The following is a 20829-nucleotide window of genomic DNA, read 5'->3' as shown; positions in this document are numbered from 1 at the left end:
ATGGAGATTACAGCCAGCTATGCTCCTAGATCCTCCTTTCCGGGACTCCCTTCTCACACAGACCGCACAATACTTTGAGGAAAACACGGGCACAAGGAGGCAGAGGGCGGAAATGAGGGACCATTACACACGGCTCGCGCAGAACACACAAGATTGCTGGAGCGACTCCGCCACATTAACTATGCAGCATACTCGGCACGCACACATCAACACAGTGACAAACCAGGGAGATTGCTGGCCTGGCTCATTAAACAAGAAGACCACGCAGCGCCAGCGACTGCAATATGTCCTGATGAGGGTGGGGTGGTATACACACAGAGCAGAATTCATGAGGCATTCACGAACCATTACCGCACATTGTACCGCTGTCAGCTGCGAGTACCCGAGACGGATATCTCGGAGTATCTCTCGGACATACAGCTACCACTATTGACCATTGCGCAACAAGGCGACCTCGGAGCGCCGCTCACACCTGACGAACTGCGCACTGCTAGCTTTAATCTATCTAATGGCAAATGCTCTGGCCCGGTCGGACTGCCTGCCGAATTTTATAAAGCCTACTCCGACATCCTGATCCCCGCACTGCTCAAAATGTACATGGCTGCGGTGGAGGACTTCTCTCTCCCCCTCACACTGAATGAAGTCAACCTCATCTCCATCTTGAAACCTGGCAGAAACGGCACATGCCTGGGCTCTTATCGCCCTCTAGCCCTACTCAATACAGACTACAAAATACTTGCTGCAGCCCTAGCCCAACAGCTAGCTCCCTTGGTTCCCACCCTTGTCCACCATGACCAAAACGGCTTCATACCCACACGCAGCACCTCTTCCAATATACGTAGACTGTTCAGAGTACAGACATATGCCACCCAAGACTGGCCGAGATCGGGGTGCCTAGTGCTGGACATCGAAAAAGCATTTGACTCCGTAGAGTGGCCCTACCTCAGAGCAATACTGGAAAAATATGAACTTGGAGTGGACTATATCGAGATGGTCGGGTTACTACACCGGCGGCCCACTGTGCGTGTACTCACGGGACAGCTACTATCTGACACTGTTCGAGTATGCAGGGGGACCAGACAGGGCTGCCCCCTCTCTCCGCTGCTCTTTTCTATGGCCATAGAACCACTAGCAGCGCTATTGAGAACGCAGGGCGCAGAGTGGGGTATCCCACTAGCAGACGGTACACATGGGGTCTCACTGTACGCGGACGACCTGCTCCTATACATCAGAGATCTGACGTGTGCTCCCCAGTCCTTTTTGACAATATTTAGCACCTTCGAAGCCATGTCGGGACTGAAGGTCAACTGGGCCAAATCAGGGGCATATCCGTTCAGCCCGGAAACGCAAGAGTGTGAGATCAGCCTTAGTGATGGACGACTCGCCTGGTACCCCACCGCAATTATGTACTTAGGCATACGAATCTATAGGACTCCACCAGATATACTGGAGGGGAACCTGACCCGAACCATCTCCTCGCTGCGCACACAGATGGCTTTCTGGAAGACTCTTCCTTCGAATGTACCCAGCAGAGTAGAGCTGACGAAGAGGATAGTCTTACCGAGATTATTGTACTACTTCGCCAATATTCCGATATATATACCGACCAGAGTGTTTCGCGAACTGGAGACCCTACTCCGGAGTCTAATCTGGAACACTGGGAGACCCCGTGTAGCACTAACAAAGCTATACGCACCCACGGAAGCTGGGGGCCTTGCGGTCCCCAACCTATATTATCTGGGGGCACAACTGCAGTGGGTGTCGGGCTGGCTCAGCGGCAGAAATTTGGGAGATACAGTCACGAATGTCGACGCTTGGACCCATGTGCAAATATGCACGCTGTTCCACCCCTTGACCAGAGTCCCCTGCCCGTCACAACTACACGTGGCAGTAGCGTGAAGGTGCTTCGTGCGCAGCTTAAGACTGACCCGAGGGGTGCGACCGTACGCCCAGGTGCTCCCCTTGCTGGGCACCCCCGAGAGGGGGTGGCACAGTGACTGAGGCCGCGCTGGAAAGATGGGTGCAAGCGTGGGTGGAGACAATAGGAAATCTGTACGCAAACGGGTCTTGCTCTCCTTTGCCGAACTGGCCAGGGATACTGATCTGCCAGCCAGACAATATCTCCTCCACGCGTCCATAATACGCACGCTCTCGGACTCATGGGGCGACATGTCTGAGAAACCACCAATGCATCATTTCATACAATACCTCCACGTCATGGGCAACGGCTCCCATGTAATTCACTGGCTAGCACAAGCCCTATTGACACACACACACAATACTCTACCCAACAACTCCGAGATAAATGGGCGACGGACAGAGGACGGGAATGGACGGACAAAGAATGGAAGATGGTGCTGGCCAGCCCAGTCAACATCCCACGCAACGCCTGCTCTAAAACTATACAGTTCTATATCTTGCATCGAGCATACGTGTCGCCAGACAAGATAAACATATTTCTCGATTACCACTACTGGGTGTCCGAGATGCTTATTGGCCGGAGTGGACCTTCTACATATGCTCTGGACGTGTCCCTCTATTCAAACATACTGGACTACGGTCACAACTCTACTAACATTCAGCATAGGTGAAGAGATTCCACACACGTGGGAGGCTTGCCTGCTGGGGCTTTACAAAAGGACCAAACTGAATAAGGTGCCGGCTAGATTCTGGGATCTGGGAACTGTCACAGCCAAGCACTTGCTCACCAAGCTCTGGAAACAGACTGAACCCCCTCTTGCTAAACACTGGTACGCATCGTTTACCAATTGGGCAAGGGCAGAAAGCGTCACCCTCCACTGAGAGGAGATGGCGGGCATGAGGAAGTTACCCATAGCACAACTCTGGGATGACACCTTGCTATCCTACCAGTGGGAGAGTCTGGACCAGGGCATAACGTAATTGCGACCTTCTCAGAGCCGGCCTTGCACACAAAGCATAACAGCGAAGCAAAACACCTGCGATGGCACACACACGACCTAAGCGCGTTACGGGAAGGTATGTCTACCTTCATAGAGGGACATTCACATGGTACTACATCACAATCACCACTTAAGACCCCCATGCCCACGACCCAGGCACCCTGATTAATACCGACCGCCGATGGTCCCTTTCCCCCCCCTCTCCTTAGAAACACCCACACCCCGCAAGACCCCCACCGCATAACGATCTGGTAAAGGACTCAAACACAGATCTCCACAGCCACACATTGACACTCATTATGACGCATTCACTTCTCCATATCCTTCTTAGTTTCGTATTCAGAAAGTTTCCTTTTTTTTCCCCTTCTTGTTCATACCCCTGCCCCCATTAATACATGTAGTTTAAGCGGGCATTTTCCTCTCTTCATTTTCTACACTTGGTCCCAAGCAGCCTCTCCAATAGCATCCTTTTTGAGACACTTTGCCATCCCCAACATGGACAGATTCGCTATAATCTGGTATATATTGAATTAATTGTCGCAGACTATCCGACAATTGATACCCCTGTATCACTAATGCACTGGATAGCGAGCCACATACAGACGGATAGGGAAGATTAGAGATGGGGGCGTCGCTACACAACCATGCCAACTCGCGCCACCTCTCATCCTTACATTCCAGACCGTGATGCTAGTACTACAGAGCACCATCACATGTTATGCACCACACATCACCTTCGGTGGCACTCCGTCAATTACGCCGAGATACAAAGTGAGATGCGAAAGTAAATTGCACGTGATTTAATGTAACTCTGTAATGTGCCTATACTGCTTAATAACCTGAATGCTTTATTTCTCATTTACAACAGGGATGATTGTGATTGTTTCGAACTGTTGAAAAAACTTAATAAAATATATACAAACAAAAAAATTAGTCCAAGCGGTGGTCTTCTTAATGTTTTTTCTTCTTGGTACCTTATCCGGTACCTTGTGCATGACAATTCATGTTTCAATTCTTCAGCATCAGAACAGATCACCAACACGTGTTTCGTCCTCTGATGCCCTGTGGAAGTCTTTGGTTAAATCCAATCGCGATATCCTACGCATAGTATAGAATTACTGACTACTTTTGTTTGTCAAAATTAATAAAATCACGGTTCAAAACGCTTCCATGAATGGCGATATCGGAGAGATAATAGTGTGTTGTCATCGATCAGAAACAGCATATATAAAGGTAGGTATTGCTCTTGAAATTCTCACCCTCGGTCCAGGGAGTTCTCCGAATCGAGTCCTGGTGTGTTCATGCTAGCCTGAATCCAGTGGCAAAGTCAGCAAGGGACCCAAGTCTGGGCATACCCTGCCAACTTAGGGAAAACAAAGCAAACACAAGGATATGATGGACGGAGCATATTAAAGCTAGCCTGGCCGATGAGGGTTGTTCGCTCGAAACCAGTCCCAGGAGGCTCGTTTCCGGTCCAGGGAAGATATGGCTTGGCAGTTCGGGCTGCACTGTTCCCATGAGGCACAGGACCAAGACTGATTTGCATATGGCTGTGTATGAACTTGGGTGGCGAAATGAGCTTAAGAATGATGGATTCAACCTGGGGGTGAGTGTCTGAAAAGTTTCAGTGCTCCGTCCATCATCTCTTTGTGTTCGCTTTCTTTACAAGGATCACATGCCGACTAACGCTTGTGAGAAAGAAGAACCTTTGCTGAACAATTGCAAGATAATTATTTTCACCGACTTTACGATGCTCGTCAAAAAGCAAATAACTTTCTTTGTGGAAGTTTGAAAATGCCTCAAGCAGATGGACATTAAGTAGGAGATGCTCTTTCCGGCTAAACTGAAGGTAAGCAACTGCTTCGGGCACTCACTTCTTACCAGATTCAGTTAGAGTATGGGACTGGCTTGACAAGAAAACAACAGTTCTGGACAAACTGGTTATTTGTCTGCAGAAACTTCAGGAGCGCTGGCCTGGCCTCAAACTGACTGCAGAAAGGGGGGAGGAAGGGGGTAGGAGTATTTTCCACCAAGGAACAATCGCAGTGGGACATATTAAGTACAGTGACAGCCACAGGCCAGGAGTGGGCCTCAAACTGTGAGATCCTGCCTTCAGTGTCTACAGACTCTGATTTGGACTCAGACTCCAAGGTGGACTCAGCTTCTGGGCGGGACAAGCCCAGGGTGACCCCATGATCAGTAGACACACTTGAGTGACTCTTGCTGCAGCGACATCAGGGCAGTGATGTGACTTCTGTTGCCAATGCACCGATTCGTTATCTGCTACTCTCCTGATGGGCGAGGGCCTTCTTGTCTGAGGGCCGCAGGGGCAATGCTTTTGGTTTTGAGGTTGTGATTGCCTTTACTAGATGATAGGTTGTGGTGCTGGGGGGACAATTGCTATACTGTACACCACCTCCCACTGATCTTACCCATGTCCTTTACTGACATGATAGTTGTGTGATGTTTTTATAACTGCTTTTGTTGGGGGGTGGCATCTGGCCTTTCTGTCCATGGGTGGGTGTGTTGTAGTTCTTTCTATTAGGGGTTCGGTGTGGTGTTCGACTACTGCATGTAGCTGCTATTGAGTTGCTTGGAGGACAGTTGATAGACTGTGTGGCTGTGGTGGGGGTTTGGGGATTGTAACATACTAAGATGGCAAGGACCCACATGGACTACAAGGTTATATCCTGGAATGTTCGGGGGCTCAACAGTATGACCAAACGATACAAGTTGCAGGCATACTTGAACCAACAGGGGGTCCATATAGCGCTGCTGCATGAGACTTATTTAATTGTAGTGGAGGATGTGGCCCTCCATAAGCGCTGGCGGGGGCACACGTATTATACCATCTATTCTGCCTTTGCACGCACAGGTTGTCCTCATTTTTTGCGCCTGGGTCAAGACGCGGACTACTATTCCCTCTTGAAGGTTGAAGACTGAGAATATGGAAGACCAGGTTTTTCACCACACTATTGGGGAGGTGATCCAGAAATACTTTGCGGACAATGCAGGAAGTGCCACGTGGGCACAAGTGGTGCAAGATGCCTTTAAATCTGGCCAGAGGGCAGTGAATTGCAACTTTTGATGTGGTTTGCCGGACATTGGTGAGCGAGGTTAATGCACATGAGGTATTGCACGAGGTAGAGAGGATTAGGCTTGGGAATCTGAATCGGCAGGGTACACTGTTGGATGGGAGAAAAGTTAGTTGAAAGGGTGTAACGCCTCAGATGTTTTGATTACAAACTGTATATGTTGCCAACTCATGCGGAGAGAGATATGGCTGAGACAATGCCGACTGATCCCAATAGAAGAGGCTCACAAATTCTGGAACTGGACACTGCTAATGGGAGTTTCGGGGGTGGGGAGTTCGGATATGGGGCAGGATGATATCAATGATGAGTTCCGATGTTATTACACCGACTTATAGACCAGGGATGCTTGAGACAACCAGCCCGCTATTCAGACATTCCTCCACTCACTTCCCCTGCTGGCACTTCTGCTTGGGGAGGGGGCGGGGCGGACACTTGGGAAGTGACATAACCCTGCTGGATATAAAAATGTCTGTTCACGGCATGGCTAGAGGAAAGGTACCCATTAGTGAGGAACTGTAGGAGGAGTTTTACATTACCTACGTTTAAACACTGGCCCCATCGCTGGAAGAGATGAATAGGGTGGCTAGACATACTGGCAGCCTCCCTTCATCAACTACGTAGGCGTAGGCATTGATAATTCTCTTACTTAAACTTGGGCGAGACCACTGCGATGTCAAGGAATACCGTCCATGTTGAATGTCGATTATAAAATAGGAAATTAGCAGACTGCCTCCTTCCGTACAAATCGCAGTTGATACATACCGATCAAGTGGGATTTATACCGGGCCAGAATGCAGTGCTCAATATATGGCAGCTATTATTGGTACTACTGGTTGCCCCGCCTATTGCCACTGGCGCCACAGTCATATCTGTTGATTTTGAGAAGGCATTTGGGAGTCTGAATTGGTGCAACCTGAATACAGTGCGGGCAAGGATGGGGCTAGACCAGGATTCATAAAATGGATGCAATTCTTGTATACCCGTTCCACAGCGCGGGTTAAAACATGGTGGTGGGGGTTATTTTTGATGTCTATCAGGTGGAGTCGGGCACCCGGCAAGGCTGCCCACTCTATGCTATTGGTTGTAATAGCAGAGGAACCCTTGGTGAGCGTGGACCGCTCAGGTATCCGTTATGAGGGGTGTCCAGCCGTGGCAGGCTGCATCATATCGCCTTATATGCTGACGCGACAGGTGTTCAGAAAGGCTACACAGCTCTTAGATCGGTTTGAGTGTCTCTCGGACCTAAGGGTTAGCTGGCGGAAAACCTGCCCGTTTTCAATTCAGCAGATTATAGGCCCAGCCCCTACCACGCAGGAAGTAGTATGGGAAAACAAATCATTCATATATCTGTCCACATATATAGAACGATAACTGGTATTGTGGAGGGCAACATTGGTGCGGCCATGGCCTCACAGAGCACAGATAACATTCTGGAGAACACTCCCACTGTTGTTGATGGGGGGAGTGTTAATGGTTAGAAGAACAAGTTACTTACCTTCGGTAATGGTATATCTGTAAGAAACATAGGTTAGGTATACATTCCATACCTTAAAATTACCCCCAGGCGTCACACTGGATCCGGAAAGTTTATCAGCAGTACCCCTGCGTGTCGAAAGGTGATGTCGGTCGGCTCCGCGTTAATCCTTGGCGTTGTGGCGCAGAGATAACGTTGCGGTACCTACTAAGCCGCCCTTGCGCGCTGACCTCAGTTCTGTACACTACTTTTCACGCTAGAAGCGCAGAGCCATGCAAGACACTGACCACTGGTGCACAAAACTAGGGCCCTGAAAAGAAATCCTTAACCCTAGAAGTCAGTTCGCAGAACGGGGAGGATGGGTTGGGCGGTAAGGAATCATGAACTAACCTATGTTTCTTACAAATCTATTGTTACTGAAGGTATGTAACTTGTTCATCTGAAAGATACAGTTATAGATTCCTTACCTTAGAATAGATACCCCAGCAATACTAACCCCGGAGATGGCACTGCGAACCAGGTTCACACCAAAAAGTCCTGGAGAACAGAACAGCCAAAGAAGCCGCCTCTCTTGACTTGGCAGTCTAGACAGTAGTGTCTAGTGAACGTGTGTAGCGATGCCCACATAGCTGCCTGACAGAGGTCATTGAGGGGGACTCCACGTCTCAAAGCAGTGGTAGCTGCTGTCGCCCTGGTGGAATGGACGTGTTGCCCGACTGGAGGCTCCTTCTTTGCCAAGGGATAGCAAGCCTTGATGCACAAAACAACCCATCTAGAGATGACCCATTTCTGCATGGCCAGACCTTTTTTGGTGCCCGAATAGCAACCAAAGAGCTGGTCATCCACCCAGAATTGCTTTGTGCGATCTAAATAAAATAAAAGCGCATGTTTTGGACCCAAGCAGTGGAGCCTCTCTTCCTCTTTGGAAGGATGCGGAAAGAAGGTGGGCAAAGTGATGGTATGTCCAATATGAAAAGGAGTAACCACTTTGGAAAGGAAGGATGGACGAGTTCTAAGAACAACCTTGTCCGGATGGACGGTCAGAAAAGGAGGATTTGAAGAAAGAGCTTGGAGCTCACTCAACCTGATGGCAATTTTAAAGTCAGAAGCCTGAAAGGACAGTTATGTAGTGAGCCGCACATAAGATACATAAGAACCAAGTTCAAGTCCCACGGGGGGCATTATGAAGGGAACAGGAGGAAAAAAATTAGTAATGCCCTTACGGAAGCGATTTATAACAGTGGACTTGAAAGGGGAAGGCTGATCAGGAAGCCTAAGAAAGACTGAAATGGCTGAGAGGTAGCACTTTATAGTGCCCAGAGCAGAGCCCTGTTGGGCCAAAGAAAGGAGGAACAATAGAACCTCAGAAAGAGGATCCACAGCCTTTTCTGCGCATCATGCCACAAATTTGTTCCATCTTTAGGCGAATACTGCCTTAGTGGAGGGACGCCTGGGTGCCAAAATAACATCACAGACTTCGGGAGGCAGGTCAAACAACATCAACCGCCGCGGCTCAATCTCCACGCAAGGCGGTGGAGGCTGGATAGGTTCAGGTGGAGGACCGTACCCTGCTGCGACAGAAGATCCTCCCGAAGAGGCCGTCTGATCGGAGGATCGATGGGCATGTGTAGCAGCTCTGGATACCAGACTCTTCGTGCCCAATCCGGAGCCACAAGATGACTTGGGCCCAGTCGTGCTTGATCTTCTTTACCACTCTGGGCAGAAGTGCTATAGGCAGAAAGGCGTATAGAAGAGCACAACACCACTCGTGACGAAAAGCGTAGCTGAGCGAGTGCCGCCTTGGAAATTCCAACACGCAGAATTGCTGGCAATGCACGTTCTTTTCAGTGGCGAATAGATCTAACCAAGGCTCTCCCCACTGTATAAAGAGTCCTTGCACCACCTCCGAGTGAAGATGCCCTTCGTGATCCATCATGCACCTGGGGCTGAGTTTGTCCGCCCTAGCATTCAGGGAACATGCCAGGTGTTGAACCACCAGGGATATGCCCTGATGTTCCAGCCATGTCCAGAGGCGGAGGGCCTCTTGACATAGGGTCCACGACCCCACCCCAGCTTGTTTGTTGCAGTAAAACTCTTACCCAGAAAGAGGGAAGGAATGCTTTGAGTGCAAGACGAATTGCCAGAAAGTTGATGTGGAGCCCGGACTCCACCGGAGACCAGAGGCCTCTGATCTCCACCACCCCCATGCGGCCGCCCCCATCCCAGAAGTGATGCATCAGTCACCACTGTGAATTTTGGTTGGGTAAGGGAGAGGGATCTGCAGTTGACCCAATACTGGTTCGTAAGCCACCACTGAAATTGATGTGCAGTGCCCTTCGAGATCTGGACACAATCAGACTGGTTCTGCTTATGTTGTGCCCACTAGAACTTCAGGTCCCACTGCAGAGCCTGCATATGCCATCTGGCATGGTCCACCAGCAGTTTGCAGGAGGCCAGTAACCAGAGGGTCATCCTGACCGAAACCCGTGATAAAGGCTGAAAGATCGGAATCATAGCCCGAATATCCCAGACTCACTGTTCGGGAGGATAGACCTGAAACTGTGTCGTGTCCAGACTGCTTCGATGAAGAGGAGCTTCTGAGAGGTAGTCAGGTGTGACTTCGGCACGTTGATGGAGAACCCCAGCGAATGCAGGTGGTCGGCCGTAGTCTGGAGGTGGGAGAAAAACAACCCGGGACGAGCCCGCCTTCAACAGACAGTTGTCGAGGTAGGGGAAGGCTGGAACCCCTGATCTGTGCAGATGAGCTGCGACCACTGCCATCACTTTCGTGAACAACCGAGGGGCACTGGTAAGGCCAGAGGGGAGCACTGTAAAATGAAAGTGATCGTGGCCTACTGTGAAACGTAGGCAACGCCAATGGGCTGGCAGGACAGGGGATGTGAAAGTAAGCATTCTGCAAGCCCAACGTTACCATCCAGTCTCCAGGGTTGAGGGCAGACAGTACCTGAGCAAGCGTCAACATTCTGACCTTCTCCTTCCGGAGGAAGCGGTTGACGTCCCCGAGATCCAAGATAGGATGCAGTGCATCAGAAAGTAGTGGGAATAACAACCACAACCTACTTCTGGGAACTCGCTCAATGGCACTCTTCCTGTTGGAGAAGGGCCAGATGAGCCTTAGACATGCAATGGTACTGAGGTGGCATGGATGGAGGGGTAGTCTCAAAGGGGAGGGAGTAGCCCCTTTGGACTATTTGCAAAACCCACCTATCCAACGTGATGGTTCGCCGATGGGGATGGTGATGGTGAATCTTGCCGCCCACTGCCGATTGGTGGCCCTGAAAGGTCGGACTAGGAGGGCTTGAAGGCTGCGGCAGGAGGGGCTGTGGTGGACTGGCCCGTCCGCTGCCCCCCAGAACCACGGCGGTGGTTCCAACATCCCCGGCCATGCAGGGGCTGACCAGTTTGTGTTGGCCTGTGGCTCTGGGCGGGACACCCCTTTTGTAGCCACACAAGGGGCGAAAAGCAGACTGCACAGGGCAGGTGGTGGAGAGGCCCAAGGGCCAGGCCGTAGCCCGAGAGTCCTTAAAGCGCTCTAGCGCCTTGTCGCCGAAAAGGCGACGGCCATCAAAGGGCATGTCCATAAGATCATAAGAGTGGATTGGACTTTCCCTGAAAAAACAGTCGACCTTAACCAGGCGTAGCGTTGAAGGGTTACCAACGTGGAAATCGTCCTAGTTAGTGAGTAGGCAGTATCTAGCCCACAGCAGATGGTAAACTTCGCTGCGTCTCTCCCCTCGGCAACTGCACGGGCGAGCACGGCCCAGGCCTCCTCCGGGCACAGAGGCAGCACATGCGCCACCGTATCCCACACAGAGTGGGTATAACGGCCCAACAGACCCAAGCTGGAGGAAGAAAACATCTACCAGCTTTTTGGATTCCCTATCAGGTGGTGTGTTAGGGAATGTGCTTTTGGAGGTAGAAGCTTGGACTTGGGGTGGGGGTGTTGGGAGAGGAAAGATGGGTCGCCCGGAGCCGGGCGGTGGTGGTGTCTGGTAATCATCCTGTTGGGCCTGAACCAGGTGCCCAAAAGGACGTCCGTGAGGGTTTCATTAGACGGTAGCAGGGGCTCCGAAGAGCTTGCTGCCGGTTGAAGCACCTCTTTCAGGAGGTTAGTCCTGACTGCCACCGTAGGTAGCTCGAGGTGGAGACCCTCGGCCGTGCTACACAACACCACGGTGTAAGACGCTCCCTCCTCCATAGCCACGGTAGGAGGAGATACCATTCCAAGGTCTTGAGAGGTATCCAGACCACTGGCTTCCCAAAGTTACTCTCCAGTCCGGTTCATAGCCTAAATGGTCAGTTAGAGGGTCTCCAGACCCTTCTAAGTCCTCCTCACCCTCTTCTGGCTGCTAATCGGGTCTAAAAGAGCCAGAGTAGAACAAGGACACTAAAGTACACAGCCGGCGCCGACTGCGGACAAGGTGCCAGTGGAATCAGAGCCAGGGGAGGTGTCACAAGGTCAACCTGGGCCGATTTGGATCCAGGCCTGGATCCAAGGGGACCCTGCGGCGCCAAAGCCGCCGGCATCGAAGGCCCGGGCCCCCAGCAGAGTCTGCAGGGCCTGAAGGCGCGCAGCGGAGTCAGGCTGCCCAAAGATGGCATGCATCGCTTCGTAAATTTGACAAAGCTGGGCAGGGGTCGCTCTGGGTCCCGGGAAGGGAGGGAAGGCCGGAGTCGACCAGTCAGGCTCCGCACGCAGATCCGCAAGAGGGCCACCACCTGCATCCCTCGTTGTGTCGGCCAACAGACTGGGAGAAGTCGGAGTGATGATGCTTCAACTTCTTCTTCTGCTTCGACTTACCTGACCAGAGTGCGAAGACTTGGAAGAAGAATAATGATGGTGGTGGTGGTGGTGGTGGCTCTGCGACCAGTCCCTCAAACTCCCACACAACCGAGACCTCGAACGGCCCGGAGCCGACTGCCAGGACTCGAGAAGCTTTCGGGACCACTCCCGCAAAGGCTTCCTGTTCATGGTCTGGTAGTCGGAGCACGACTTGGGGTTGTGGTCGCGCCCCAGGAAAACAGGCACACGCGATGTGGATCCGTCACGGGCATCAGTCGGCTACAGGAACCGCAAGCCTTGAAGCCGGGTATCCCCGACGTGCACCAGGAGTCGAAGACTCAAAAGCGGTGTCGACAAAAGTCGGCAAAAAAGTCAGTCAAAAAGTGACTGGAGGTCCAGCTCTCTCTGGATCTGCGCTGGCTGGCACGGAAAAAGAAAGAACGGACGTATGTGCGCGAAGGTGGAGTATAAGTAGCTACCACGGTGTCATCCTGGCGACCAAGATGCCAATGACCAACACAGAGCCGACCAATTCCACCTTTTGACTCGCAGGGGTTATGCTGATGAAAAACTTTCCAGATCCAGTCTGACGCCTGGGGGTAATTCTAAGGTAAAGAATCTATAACTAACTGTTTCTTTCAGATTTGCGGCATTGCCTAGACTCCTATTTTTTTTTTAGTATGCTGTTGGTTGTGGCTCCCAGAGCAATATTTAGGAAAATAGATTTGTTACATTGTTGCCTTCTTTTTGGGGGGCAGTGAGTGGCGCTCGCTAAACTTCAACACCCAGTGGCGGAGGGTGACCTGGCTGACCCAGACTTCGAGGCCTATTATCTAACAGCACAGCTGCAGTGGGTGATGAGATGGGTGCCGACTGGAGAAGAGGGGTTTGCCCAAGAGTTCCTCAAGGACCAGCAGAAAAGGTGGCTGGTGCGGTTGATACTGGAGCCCCGCCAGACACAAAGGATTTCTGAGTGCTTGCCAAATATTGCTGGACACGCTGCCTGCAATAGACCAGAGTGAAACACCTTTACTCCCCGGGTATGTTACTGTAACGGCTGGCTGAACTTCTCCAATTGCCTTACGAGAGTAGGCTGGCTGCATGGGCGGAACAAGACTTTGGGACACTTGGAACCTTGTAAGGAATGGAAGAACTATTGCCGTTTGACGACCAATGAGCGGACTTAGACCTGCTGGCTGGTCACTTCTTAGTATATAGGGCGGCGCTTCAAGTTTAAAAGCTAGAGGAATTTAGAGAGCCTAGGACTCCGGGTTGCCACTTTATTTGTGCCTCCTCCATAGAAAATATGCTCAATTTTCCCAAACAACTTAGACCTAAGAAAACAGCAAAAACAAATCATGAACTGTAAACAAACAATTAACCCGAAAAATAAATATCAAATTGTAAAAAATTATTTTGCCACGGGACGAATTGCAAAGGTGGTAAGAAGATCATAGTTTTTAGTAAACAAATAATTAATTTCAGGCTGATGAACCCCTGATCCACAGACTGCACTATTTAATAATTAATCCCAGTTTTTTTTTTTTTTTTACTCTGACCTAAGCCCCAATATCCTTAATTTTTAATCTATTGCAAACCATTGAGTAAAAAGACTAAGTTAAGAGTTTTATTGCTTACCCTTTAGTGCCGCCCCTCTGTGATATGAAAGGTTAATCATTCCCTTTAACCCCTTGCATGCGTAGGGCAGCTGGGAGCCGTCCGACACCACGGTGGGTGTATGCAGACGGCTCCCAGCCGCCCTAGAACCCACCCACCCACGGGGAGGGGTGGGGGGGAGGAAGTGCCACCCCTCCACATCATCTAATGATGTCAGCTGGGTTGTGCTACAGGATGCACTGGAAGCCATTTTCTTCCAGCACATCTACGGGAAAAGGTGAGTTTCTCCCTATGGAGGGGGTTCAAACAAAGAAGCATCGGGGGAAAGAAAGGGCTTTCATTTCCTCCGATGCCTCTTTGGAGCATTACTGCAGCACGATCGCGCATAGGGAGCAATCGTGCTGCAGGAGTGCTCCCAGGGATTACTTTTCTAGCCACTAGGGCTTTTGGGGGGGGGGGGGGGGGGTGAAGCTCTCCCTTGGGCAAGGGTTGCTCCCCATTACTGGGGTGATTTTGGCCATTTCTGCCCCACTTTTGGGCAGTTCAGCCTTATGTTTTTTGGCCCATCTGCCCCCAAGCAGTGTAGAAGCAATTAGACAGCAGGAATTTCTTTTGCATATCAATTTTGGCGATGTTGGGGAGGGGCCCCTTGGGGAAAGGTTGATCCCTTTTGTTGGATTGGAAGTCATCTAGCAGGTAAAAGTTGTTTGATGAGTAGGCTTAGCTGCTGTTGCACACATTTTTCCAGAACTTTGGCAAGGAGAGGGATGTTCGATAAGGGTCTATAGTTCTCGGCTGTTCGATAAGGGTCTATAGTTCTCGGCAGAGGCATGGCCCAGTGTTGTTTTTTTTTTAGGATGGGGATAACTTGGCCAGCCTTGAGCGAGTCAGGATTTGAGCCCTGTAGGAGAGAGGCGTTGATTATTGAAGTCCAGGAAGGGATGATAGCCTGAGTGGCTGCAGCTAGGTAGTTAGAGGGTTAAAGGATCATTGAAGGGATTGTTTGGTTTTAAGGAGGCAAGAATTCTCAAGATAGAATGTTAGTCATAGGTTTTAAACTTGGACCAGTGCGCTAGGTTTTTGGGTGAGGTTTGGGAGGACAGCGCTGAGAGAGGAGGTGGAGCAGGCAGATTTTGATTTTGGTGGTGAGTAGCGGATTTAAGTTCCTTTCCAAGGGCAGAGATTTTGTCGCACAAGAAGGAAGAGAATTCCTCGCTTGATATTCGGGGTTTAGGTGTTTCTTTGGTGGTTTTTGCTAGTTTGTTGGATTGATGTTTGACCAAGTCGAACAGCTTGCGAGGTCGATTTTTGGTATTCTTCAGTTCGGATCTGAAGAATTCTTGTTTAGTGTTGAGAATGTTCTTACTGTAGGCATATCTTGCCTGGCAGAGAAGTTTTAGCTGTTCTGCTGAAGGGTGTTTCCAGTTTCGTTCAGTCTGTCGAAGGGATCTCCTCTCTTTGTTGAGGGATCCGCTGAACCAGGGATTTCGGTGTTTGACCTCAGTTCTTTTTAATTTTAGTGGTGCCAGGTCATCGAAAATGTCGGATACGGTTAAGAAGTAATTAATCGCTAGGTTGTCGTCCGGGGGAGTGGGATGTCAGAAAAACAACGCGTTGCTAGTTTCTCGTGATAAAGGTTCTTAGTGTCTCTAACCCATCGTTTGGAAATCACGGGTTGAGGTGTCCATGTTTTGTGGGTGCTGGGCAGGAGGAAGGTGATGGGTGGTGATCAGACCAATTGCAGGGGTCAATAGAGATAAGTTAGACCGCTGATTCCTTAGCAATGATCCAGTCTAGAGTGGCGTCTTTCGAATGAGTAGGGAGGGAGCAGGCTTGAATAAGGGCTTGATCGGCCAATAAGTATCTGATGGCATTGACCTGAGGGTCCTTAGGATCGTTCCAATGCAGGTTAAAGTCGCCAAGGAAAATGTCATTAGAGTTTGGAGAAACCTTGGCTGTGATGATTTCCATGAGGAGGTCCGTAAAGGAGTCGTTCTTCACTGGGGGGTGGTAAAAGATGTGAAGTTTGCACAGCTGAGATGGGTTGTTGGAGATGGATATCGCAAGGTATTCGCAGGAGTCTGTCGACCATCGCTCGCCAACACAACCTCAACATCATCTCATATGCAGACGACACCCAACTGATCTTATCACTCACCAGAGACCCCATCACCGCCAAAACCAACCTACATGAAGGCATGAAAGAAGTAGCAGAGTGGATGAAGCACAGCCGTCTGAAACTGAACTCAGACAAAACAGAAGTCCTTATCTTAGGCACCTCCCCCTCCGCTTGGGACGACTCTTGGTGGCCAGAGGCCCTTGGAAAAGCACCCATCCCGACGGACCACGCACGAAACCTGGGCGTCATCCTGGACTCCTCTCTCTCGATGAACAGACAAGTCAACGCAGTCTCATCTTCATGCTTCAACATCCTCCGCATGCTCAAAAAAACATTTCGCTGGATCCCCACCGAAACCAGAAAGACAGTCACCCATGCACTGGTTACAAGTCGCCTGGACTACGGAAACACCCTATACGCCGGAATCACCGCAAAACTCCAGAAAAAACTCCAACGCATCCAGAACGCATCAGCCAGACTCATACTAGACATCCCACGCAAAGACCATATCTCTAGCCACCTGAAAAACCTCCACTGGCTCCCCGTCAATAAGAGGATTACTTTCCGACTTCTAACCCACGCTCACAAAGCACTCTACGAACTTGGACCCGAATGCCTCAACACACGACTTTCCTTCTACACCCCCCCTCGCCAGCTACGATCTTCCAACCAAGCCCTTGCTACCATTCCTCGCATCAATAAAACCACCATGGGAGGTAGATCCTTCTCCTACCTCGCAGCTAAAACCTGGAACTCACTCCCCACCCACCTACGTCTCACACAGAACCACCTAGCATTCAGAAAGCAACTTAAAACCTGGATATTCGACAAGTAACTCCCTTCCCCTCCTCAAGCGCCTTGAGACCCTCTGGGTATGTAGCGCGCTATATAAATTTCTGACTTGACTTGACTTGACTTGTAGAGTCCACTGGCAGTTCTGTAAAAGGGAGGTTGGAACAGGCAATGCCACCCCCTTTTTTCTTTGGGTGCCTATCCATCCTTACGATGTTATAGTTGGGCAGGACTAAGAGGTCTAGGTAGGGCGCGGAGGATTCCTCGAGCCAGGATTCAGTCAAGATCGCTAGGTCCGACTTATGACTCAGGATGAGGTCGGCGGCATCAGATGCATGCTTTACAGCTGACCGGCAGTTTATTAGGAGGCCGGCTAGGGAGGGGTAGGAGTGATTGTTGAGGGTAGCAGCAGCGGCGGGAACTTTACCTAGGTTGCTGTTGACCACCCCTCTGATGCAGAGGGTAGCAGATCTGTTAGGGTTGGTTGCAATCGTGCAGCTAGGGTGTTCTTCCCTCAGGTCTAAGGGGCGTGGGGTTGTCAAGGCAGAGTTCTAACTACGGAGGAGGTCAGCCACTTCTTCCTCCGTGAGTTCAGAGGGATTGATCGTGCCAGGGGTGGGTTTGTAGGTGTGGAGGAGAGCGAGAATTTCCTCCTCCGAGAGGTGGCAGGGTTGTTTGCGTGGGTGCAAGTGTCTCAAAGATAGTGGTAGTGGGTGAAGGAGGGGCTTCGTGAAGGGGATGTGGGTCGCATTCTGTGAGAGCCAGAGATTCGAGAAGGAAAGTTCTGTGATGTGAAGGAGGTGCTTTAGGTCCAATATCGATTTGTGGATGCTCCGTGTTAATTCGGAGGATCTGCCGTGAAGATGATCAAAATCTCTTTGAGTGGTATGTTATGGCAAGCACGGGGTCAGTTGCAAGGGGGTGGTTCTGATAGTATATGCTGGTAGCTTAAAGGTGGGTTTAGGCGGACGGTCAGCATCCCTATGAGAGGGATGATCTTGCGGACAGGGGGCCGAAGGGGTGGGAGCGATTTAGTCTGTCTGAGTTTGCAGTCTGGTGAAGGAGCTGAATCGACCAGTGTTCTCGGCCAGGTTAGGCTTTTCCCTACTAGTGTTGCAGGCCCTAGTAGGAGTGTCAGTAGCCTGAAGTTCAGAGAGATTACGTGGGCAGGAGGTTAAGGGTTTAGAGACGCTTCTGATGGTATGTGCTGGATGTGTGATATCAGGGCTGGGGGGACCTGAGAGGTGGCCCCTAGGGCGGGGGGAGGGGGGGTTCGAAGGCAGACTGAGCAGGGATCGCTAGGTCTAGGTTCTGTGGTATGGGCGCGAAGTGGTTGGCATGCGTAGGTGACCGGGCCGGGTCGCCCACTGACGTGGTCACTGCCAAGAGTGGTTGGTGAGGGGCAAGTTACACTTGGCGGGGTGGGCAAGAGGTGGCGTGTTGGGAACAAGGACTGAGACTGGTTGTGAACATGTTTTTTTAAGGAGGGTGAAGAGGTCTGCAAATGTGATGAGGTTTTTGGGAGACCCTTGAATCAGGATAATGCCACTGTTGTATAAGGTGATGGTAAGGTCAGGACGTAGTTTTGCCGATGGAATGATTGTGAGCTTTTTTCCATAAGGGATGTTCCTTGCTTATTGTACTTTGGGGAGGCTCAAGAAGGCATTGCGCCAGAGAAGTTTTCCTGGAATGGAAGATAAGGTCGTTGATAACAGTGCCCTGGTTTATGCAGACGATGGTCAGATATCAGGGTCTCAGGATGACCTTTCAGGATGGAGTGTTTAAGGGCTTTGGAGAGATTAGGAGGATAGATAACTGTATAGTAATTGTCTCCCGTGGAGGTCAAGCGGGGCTCAGCCATGCTGGGGAGAGTGTGAGGCTACCTCCCTAGCGGTCGGTTTGCGTGGTGAGATGTATCCCCAGGACTGCACTACTATCAAGATTTGCTTACGGAAGGAGGTGATTTTTTGGGCCGTTTCTGCCCCCTTGGGGGCAGATCGGCCTTATGTTTTTAAGCCCATCTAGCCACTAGACAGCAGGGATTTCTTTATAGATCAATTTCAGCGGCAATGTCAGGGAGCGGACCCTTGGGCAAGGTTCGCTCCCCTTTATGGGGAGATTTTGGTAATTTCTGCCCCCATTGGGAGCAGATCTGCCTTCAGTTTTTATGCCCATCTGCACCCAGGGTGGGCAGAAGCCACTAAACACCAGGGACGTTTGTTTCACTAAGTTGTTTTTGAGGAGAGGCCGATTTTGGTAGTGCATGTTTTGGCTTTATTTTTAGGCCCATCCGCCCCCTAGTTTGGCTGGTAGATTGTGCGTGGACTGGTGCATTATTTGTATATGTCATTGTAAGTTTTTATTTCTCCATTTTATCCCCTTCCATGCGCTGTGAATTTTGGCGCTGTGCGGGAGTCTTGAAAAGTGGGTGGGATTTGGGCAGCCCCTGGCCGTCCTCCGCACACGCCCACTGTGACGCATGACGGTCAGGGGCGGTCGTGGGCATGCTGGGGGGTTAATCTAGTGCAAAGCTTTTGTTTTCGGTTTTGGTTGATATGCAGTTTGCGAAGTTGCAGGTGTTTGGTAAGAAAAACATTTTTGTTGAGTTTACTCCAAATGAGTACTATTGTCATGCATGAATGAATTTTTTGTAAGTGGCGTCATAACAGCATACTTAGCTTATGTTTTGAGTGTGAAATAGGTTTTGGATTTGTGCCTGATGTGTATTGCCTTGTCTCGTGTAATTTTCTTCTTTTAGGGAGATATTGTTGGTCCTTGACCAGGGGCGCTAGAGGGCGCACTGCAGAATGGCCGCACTGTCGTGAGGCTCCTGCTGCTCGGAGCTATCATCCGCCTAGGGATCCTGATTACCATCGCTGCGCCCTGATCTGACCCTATCGATCTACTGGGACATCGTCTGACCACCCACGGTCCAACTCCTGGTCCATTCGGAGGTTGCTGGCCGAAGTTACGAGGGCTCCAAGTTTCCCCGACTTGCGCTCTGGAGGTCGGGTGTTCCTCAGCCCGGCGTCATCATTCACGCCAGCCCGTGGCTCTACACGTGGGGTGTAGGCCCTGCTCTGCCCCTTTCCACCGGGCACGCTTTCTGGCCGGGCGAGCTGTTGGACTCTCCTTTCCATTGGACTGATTTCTCGGTTCATACATCTGCCTGCCCAGGTACCATTGCTTACGGAGACACGGCGGATCTCCTTCTGGTCGTCTGGGGGATAACCCCTTTGGTCTGGGAGCGGAGACGGCCATTTTTCTCGCCGTTGGGAGTGGCGGGGCGCGCTGGCCTGCTCGTGCCCCCAAGGTTCGGTTTTTTGCCCGTGCCCTTTGTCCGGCCTACATCCTAACTCCCATTTGCTTCGTTCTCCCGCTGCACTACTAGCACATTATTATGGGGAAGCTGGACGCTAAACAATCCAAGTTGTCCTTTGACTCTGGAGCGGCTAGGAGGGGAACGCGATTGCTCCAGGATGCTGGGACCTCGCGGTCACCCCCCCCCGCCTGTCGCTGATAATGTGCCGCAGCCACCACCACCGGACTTTCCCCAGATGATGCAGGAGATGAGGCAGGGGTTTGCCACGATAGTGGACAAGGTGGACAAGATATCGTCGCGCATGGATGCGGTGGTCCAGAAGCTGGACGTGCATGAGGAGCGCCTGACAACGGCGGAACAGCGCATTTCGGACCACGACGACACGGCAGCTACCCATACCACCCAACTGGCGAGAATGGACAATATACTGCGTGTCATTGCCGCTAAAAATAAAGGAGTTGGAGGCGAGGAGTAGGCGCAACAACGTTCGCATTGTAGGTGTGCCGGAGTCCACAAATGTGGGCAAGATGGAAACTTATGTGGAGAGACTGCTGGTGGGCGCCATTGGGGCGGAGGCATTCTCATCCCAGTTCATCGTCGAGAGAGCGCATCGGACACTGGGACCTCGGCCGGCCTCTGGGGCCGCTCCGCGCCCCATCATTGCGCGTCTTTTAAACTATCGTGA

The sequence above is a fragment of the Lissotriton vulgaris genome, chromosome 2_1 (genome assembly GCF_964263255.1).
Source record: "Lissotriton vulgaris chromosome 2_1, aLisVul1.2, whole genome shotgun sequence".
Taxonomy (NCBI): domain Eukaryota; kingdom Metazoa; phylum Chordata; class Amphibia; order Caudata; family Salamandridae; genus Lissotriton; species Lissotriton vulgaris.
Note: the sequence above shows the minus strand (reverse complement) of the source record.